A 7,768-nucleotide genomic window follows, 5' to 3' on the forward strand; every position below is an offset into this window, starting at 1 on the left:
TTAGTTTCTGCCCTTTCGCTCATTGCTTGATGTTCTATGTTACGAGTTGGCTTACCTACTGGTAGGGCATAGTAGGTGTCATCATGACTCGAGAAATCAGATCGTGACAATATGTGCTCATGTGGACATCATAAATATTGCATCATTATAAACACTTAAACAGTAATGTGTCCACGTGGGCACATATATACCTTTAAAATACACTATTAAATAGTGCATGAGGGTAAAAGGTCCTCCATAAAGTTTGGTATCGTAACAGCGATTTTGGCCAAAGTTGGAGTATTTTTCAGACTTTTTTCCCTTTTATATACTTAGAGTTTTTATTTATTTATGCAAATATAAATATTTTTTTAATATTAGAAATTTGATTGTATATTTTTTGACGATACATATGCTAATCAAATATTAGCATTATATATTATTCAATACATTCCGCATTCTATTAGCATGTATTATTTTGTAAATAATATATATTAATAATTTACAACAAGTTTAATATTCAATAGTTAATAATTCATGTTTTGTAATCTCTAAATAACTAAATAATACCTACATAACTAATATCTCCGTTGCTAATACCCGCATAACTAAACTCTGCATAACTAAATCATGCATAACTAATACCTTAATGACTCTAACCAATAACCAAACGACCGTTTAAGTAATTAGAGTATATATTAGTGAGATTATTGTAAGTTATTCTTAAATAAAAAAATTTGTCCAATGGGCCGACCCCAGCCTGGCCCCGATCAAGCCTCAAGGACAAAGGGCTTATATGGGTCAGACTTATAAGTCCTAGTTTAAATAGGCTTGAAAAATCCTATCTCAACCCTATCCCAATAACGGTTTGGATTGGGTCAGCCCCATGGGCTTAAGTCCGTTTTGACGGCTCTACTTTTGATTAAGAATTTTTTCATATTTAGGGCTCAATATCAATTTAAATTTTTCCTGATTGGTTTGAAATCAAATTTTCTGATTAATGAACGAGAAGACACATTCACTGTGCTACATATTTTAGTGGTTTCATTTAATTTTTATGATGGTGTCAATGATTTTTTATTTTTTAAAAAATGATTGAACTAAGAGCCCGTTGGAATTGGCTTTAAAAGTAGTTTTTTTAAGTCAAAATAAAAAGTAGGGGGAGATCTATTTTTAGTTTTTGACTTATTCTAAACATCATTTTTTACGTTGACAAACACTTCCTAATTTATTTTAAGTCATTTTTTTTACTTATTTTAAGTTATTTCTTATGTTTACCAAACACTTTCAGAAGTAAAAAACTGACTTAAAAGTAGGTTGGACCAACTTTTAAGACAATCCTAACACCTTCTAAATCGATTTTTATATTTTTAAAAATAAAATTGAAGGTTACAATCTAAATTTAAATAATTAAGATGAACAATTTATTTTATAGAAATATCAAAAAATTCTTGAACCGAGTGTATATATATATATATATATATACTTTGGCCTTGAGGTGAATTTTATTTAAACGAAATTTAAAATTCAACATTGACAACATAAATACTCAACACTGATTTAGTCTTTATGATTATCTAAACTTTACGTTTTAGCATAGCAGCAAAAGTCATGTTCAATTCATAGTGTTAGTTGTAGACTACTTGAAATCTCTATGCTGAATTACATGAAATAAAACACTTGCTTGATAGAATGGTGATCATATACAACTAGAACAAACTATCTTGTTATCAAAGGATGCTAAAATAGACAAACTTACTTAATCAACAAACTCAATTAAAGATTTCAATTTAAATCTAATACAATTTTAGCAGCCTTTTCATAATAACACCTAGTAAATCATGTGATTATAATAAAAAATAATAGGCATATTTCATTTGATATTATAAATCCAAAAAAATATATTTTATGTTATTGAGATTTTTGGATATGTAGTTGTATCAAACTTTACCGATTGTGACGGACGTTAGATGACGTTTTAAAAAATAAAAAATAATCAAACTATATAGAAATCGGGGAAAAAATTCTCCTTCTCTCATTGCCTTTTTTCGTTTTTTCATATATTTTGCTTTGTGTATTTCTAACAATTGTATATTTACTCTATCTTTTTTGCTCTCCTTTCTCTATACATAGTTTTTTTTGTATTTTTTGTGTGTTTGTATTAATGGTATATTTTTCTTTCTCTCCTTTTTCTTCTATTTGTAGTTTTTTCATATATTTTGCTTTGTTTGTTGGAATGTACCAAGTATCAACTATATATTTGTTCTCTTTTTTTCTCTTTCTATAGCCTTTTTTCTTGTATTTTATTTTGTGTGTTTGTCTCAATTATATATCTTTGCTCTCTTTTCCCCTCTCTCTCTAGCCTTTTTTCTTGTATTTAGTTTTGTATATTTATATCAATTGTATATTCTCTCTCTCCATCTCTTTATGTTGCCCTTTTTCTTATATTCTGCACTGTGTGATTATATATTTTCTCCCTTTTAAGTCTTTTTTTTACTTCGTCTTTTGATACACATTTTTAATACAAGAATAAATGAACACAAGTGATACAAGAGCGAGTGATTACAAATTATACAAGAACGAAAATATTTAAGTGGTACAAAAAAATTGAATACAAGTGATACTAAAGAGATTGAATACAAATGATACAAGAGTGAATGAATACAAGTGATATATACAAGAGGGAGAGAGGTGGAAGCATAGTATACAACCTAAATGCACACATGAATACAACAAATACATTCACATGATTCCTAAAAAATAGGTAAACACAAAGAGAGGTAAAAATACAAAATACATAAAGAAAGGGAGGTGAAAATATAAAATACAATAAAGAAGAGAGGTAAAAATACAAAATACATAGAGGATTGATAAAAATATAAAGAGGGAGATAGGGAAAAATACAAAATACAATGAGGGAGATAAAGGGAGGTGGGTTGTGGCTCCAGCAGGGTAGCCTCCATGAATCTCATGACTGCAGCCAAGTCATCCACCGAGCAACCGCCATTGATTGGTGGCTCAACATAATCATTTTACACTCTACTTAGCTCTCCTCCACTTCTTCCCTTTAGAGCCAACCATCTTCACCCGGAGAGAGGATTTAAAAGGGGGCATCTATGTCAATCTCCAAGTGTGTACCCCAACTCGCCCGCATAGTGTCGACATCATACCCGGGAGAATAGGGATTTTTTTGTTGCTCTAATAGAAGTCCTTTCACTCCGACTCGTTAATGCCTCATATGGTGTAGGATACCACCAAAGATCGAGGGTAGGTCACATCACTGAGGTTTTCCGATGGATGGATCCTCCAAGACACCGAGTTCATCCACCTCCTAGCATAGAATATGAAGTGCTAGTAATGCCCTCAGTACTGAAATCGACTCGTGAACTCTTCCTCGATCAGTGTGTCCCTCAACCACTTCATGAGCATCTATTCTCCCTCTTTTCCATTTAAAGACACTTGATCCTCCTAGTGCGCCAAACTAAAAGTAAAAAAAAATAATTGGAAATTGAAATAAATTACTCCACTATTATACAATTTGAGCGGAAGATGGAATCGTTTTACCAGTATTCTTGGGCGAAAAAAGACTCACCTACATAGATCACACCAACTAATTAACTTGTAATTCCATCAAACATCTAATATCAGTGATGATAAAAGACAATCTAAAACAGCTACAATGCTAATTAGCCCCAGATTGTATTTGAGACTTTGAAAGGTAAAAGTACTTGCAAAACAAATCAACGCAATTTAAATACATCTTCACATTTTAAATGATAATATAAAGAACATAAGCTGAATTACAGGTACATCATCAACATATTCAACACAAATTAAAATATGAATTACAGCCATTTACAAAGATCATAAAAAAAAATTAGATCTTGATTACCAAAACAAAACAATTTAAGTGACGGAATAAAGATGAAGAAAATACAAAAAGAAAGTAAGTACTATAGGACTGTTGTTCCTGCACAAACCAGTAAGCTGTAGGCGCACCCCTCCACTCCCACTTCTAATAAGATATAAGATGCATCCACCCTAAGCTATGAATGGTTGAAACAAGACATGCAGATCCTTTCAAAACTAAGCCTGATTGGATTGCTTTTCGTTTATTACTTTTAAGCCAAAAGTCATAAGAAATTCTGACTTATGGCTTTTCATTTATTTTTAGCATTTTAGCTTAAACCAAGTGCTTATGCTATGTTGCTTGGACTCTCCAAAATTCTTGCCGCACCCGTGCAGATTCAACAAAATGCACTAAGAAGAAAAAAGCCTATGCCCCTGATCATGCCTCGAAGAAGGCAATTCACGAGGAAAGTGGATATCTCCTTAGTATCTGACACGTACATGTTGACATTTTTGAAGAGTCCGTGCAACCTAGCTTATAAGCACTTCTTAAATTTACTTGAGAGCTAGCTTAAGAGCCTTAAAATAAATCAATATAAACAGGTTCTAAAACAAAGTAACAGTCAGACCAACAATCTACTGTTTTAGGTAAATGGCTTCATCAAATTCTTTCAGGGATCTCGCTCAGCACACATTTCTTATAAACTTAAGTGGCACAAAGGAAAATAACTTAAAATATCCACAACTATGATTGAGCATGACCAAGCTAAGCCAACTAAACCACACAAAGTGATAACTAGACACCAGCAGACACAATAGATCTCTTAAAAGTAAAAAGCTCGTGAACTTATCATAGAGTGATACCTGAGAAGTAGAGTACTTACTAAGTATAGAACAATACGAGCCTGCATCATATGTATCTATGAAACCAAACTTACAAGAAACACAAAAGAACTCCAAAAGAAGGTTCTAGCTAATCCATAGTTCATAAAGAGAGAAAATATCTAAACTAAGACAAAGCACAAGCTATATCATATCTATCTAGATATGGTTCTCTGGTCGCACAGTCGTAATAAGAAGTAGCAAACTAGGGCTCTCCAAATCTTCTAGGTGGTGTCTCCTTGCTAGTGATCCAAGATATCTACTCGACCCTTGCCTGAGGATGCAGTAACCAAGATACCTGAATGCAACTCCTACAAAGCTTAGGAAAATCTACCTGGAGTAAGGATGGTAACGGCCACTGCCACTATACCCTCCCCTACTTCCATATAAACCTCCTGATCCACCATAACCAGCACCAGTGCCAGATTCGTAAGCAGCACCAGGGCCAGATTCATAACCAGCACCAGGGCCAGATTCATAACCAGCACCAGGGCCAGCTCCCCATAACCACCTCCACGGCCATATGCTCCTAGCCCACTGCTACTGTATCCACCACCATAACCACCAGCATACGAGCCAAAACGACTGGAATAACCAAGTGAGGGGTCTCCACGGTAACCACCAAATTCACTACTGCCAAAGTCTCCATATCTACCACCGTATCCATAGTCACCATACCTAGATCCAAATGACCTATAGGAAGCAGGGCCAAAAGCTCCACTGTCAAAACTGTTATATGAATCGGCAAATCCTCCATAACTATCACCATATCCACGCCCCCTAGAATTACTACCATATGCAGGAGCAGAAGCAGGGTTTGAGGGTTTCTTTGGTTCTGCCTTCTTGATCTCAACCTACAACAAAGAAGCAAGTTAACCTAGAAGTTCCACCTGCATAATAGCCGACAGCTGAGCACTAAAAGATGCATACTCAATGGAGAAACCTACAAACTTATACTCCTTGCATTAAATTATACTACCACATATGCAGCAGCAACTTAAGGCATATAGGTATATGTTAAAAGGAGAAAATTAGGCTGGGGGATGCTATGAAAGCGCAATCCTGAGGATCCACTATGTACACACGACAGTCATGTCCCAGAACATTTGAGATCATGAAGAAATATCCTACAAAACTTACCTGAGTGCCCATCATGTCTATCCTATTTCCATCAGCCAGCAAATTATCAACTACTTCTTCATTGTCAAACACAATAAATCCAAAGCCTCTAGAACGCTTGGACACGTGATCTCGTATGATCTCATACTCTGTTACTTTCCCAAACTTGGAGAAAAAGTTCTTGAATTCATCTGACAATAAATGTACAAGAGACAACAGTTTAAATACTTCAAGCTTAAAGAATACTACTGCAACTGTCAGACAGCAGAACCTGTTAGTATAGAACAAAATGGCACAATGTTACCTTCAATCATGGTAGTTGGAATGCCACCAACAAAAATCTTCCTTGTTTTAAAATCCTTTGAATCAGCAGATCCTTTTGGGATGGTTCTTTTAATCTCAACCTGGAAAAAATAAAATACCACAATTTGTAAGCCACAATCTTTCAAGTACTTCTAATAAGATGATTTTCAGCTGAAGCTAAAGAAAACATGTAATGCTCAGAACTCTAATAAATAAATGAGACCCACCAACCAAGCTCATAGTCTCACAAGCATATGATGTGTGCATATTGCAAGGAATCAATAATGTTTCAATTCAATTCAAATAAATTAAGCTGGAAAAATCAATACCACAATTTGCAGGTGCTTATAATAAATATGATTTTCAGCTAAAGCTTAGAAAATCAGTAAAACTTAGAACTCTGATAAATAAATGAAACCCCTCAACCAAGCTCACGAACTCACAACTCACAAGCATATGTCTACTAACTACAGTACTTTTACATATTGCAAGTAGTCAACAAAATTCACCATAGTTCTCTAATATTTCAACTCAAATTCGACTACAATTGAACATCAAGAAGGAGCTACATAAAGAACTGAAGCTAAACTACTCACTTGTATAACTAATTAGTACTTATATAACAAAATTAGCAGAATAAGATCAAAAGTTCGATTTCAAAGTATAAAACTGAAGCTAAACTACTCACTTGTTTGTCATTGATAATATGGTTTTCAGCTATAACAGTGTCTACAACTGTTGGATCAGCAAAAGTGATGAACCCAAAACCTCTGGGTCTACCTGTTTGCCTATCTTTCATAATCACCGAGTCTATTATCTCCCCATACTTCTCAAAGTACTTCACAAATTGTTCTACGCAAATTTCATTAACACCCTCGTCAGCAAATCAAAACCCCACTAGCAAGAAACAGTTAATACATCAAAACAAATGTTCAAAAACACTAACCTCGCGTTGTCTCTTTCGCTAGACCTCCAATAAAGATTTTTCTGTTCAAAGAAAAAACAAAACAACAAAAATCCCTAATCAATACACATCAAACTTCGTATGTAAAACAATAATTTGGGCAATTCATCTACATCTTTTCCTAAAGAGTTCATTATTTATCCAACCAAAAGAGAAAGAAAAAAAAAAACGAACCCAGGACTAGCGCCATCGCCGAAATCGTTCTTCCTGGAACCCATGGAAGAGATTGGGTATTGCAGAATGGTCAGATCTGAGAAAAAATGTAAACGTAAAGCTAGGGTTCGTGGCTGTGTATTTAATATCAGTTGGAATGACAATGGAAGATTGGGGCTTTATGGTGCAATATATACAAAGGCTAGGGTAGGGAGCTTCTAGAAACTTTCTTGCTTTCAATTTTGTTTTGGTTTCCCATGTATGATATCCACTTTAAGAATCGAATTAATTTGAATTCATATCATATTGGTTAGGCCTATTTGAGGTTAAATACTTCTGATTTAAAAAAAATCATATTTAGGGACAATATCAATTTAATTTTTGCGTGATTGTTATGAAATCGAAATTTATGATTAATGAACTAGAAGACACATTCACTTCATTACATATTTTAATGGTTTCATTTAATTTTTATTATGGTGAACCCTGAGGGGTAGCTCAGCTGGTAAAGGCCTGGGA

General features: G+C 34.1%; 1 pseudogene across 1 annotated transcript; it reads right to left on the reverse strand.

The window, feature by feature from the left end:
* Nucleotides 1–4,554: 4,554 nt before the first annotated feature.
* Nucleotides 4,555–7,316, reverse strand: LOC125835610 (heterogeneous nuclear ribonucleoprotein 1-like; annotated as a pseudogene). Its single transcript, XR_007443413.1, has 6 exons — nucleotides 7,271–7,316; nucleotides 7,079–7,119; nucleotides 6,821–6,984; nucleotides 6,134–6,233; nucleotides 5,851–6,020; nucleotides 4,555–5,564 (listed from the first exon to the last, which is right to left on the reverse strand). The product of XR_007443413.1 is annotated as a heterogeneous nuclear ribonucleoprotein 1-like (transcript).
* Nucleotides 7,317–7,768: the final 452 nt, after the last annotated feature.

Source organism: Solanum verrucosum, unplaced genomic scaffold (genome assembly GCF_900185275.1).
Source record: "Solanum verrucosum unplaced genomic scaffold, falcon-dt-bn FXZP01000040.1, whole genome shotgun sequence".
NCBI lineage: Eukaryota > Viridiplantae > Streptophyta > Magnoliopsida > Solanales > Solanaceae > Solanum > Solanum verrucosum.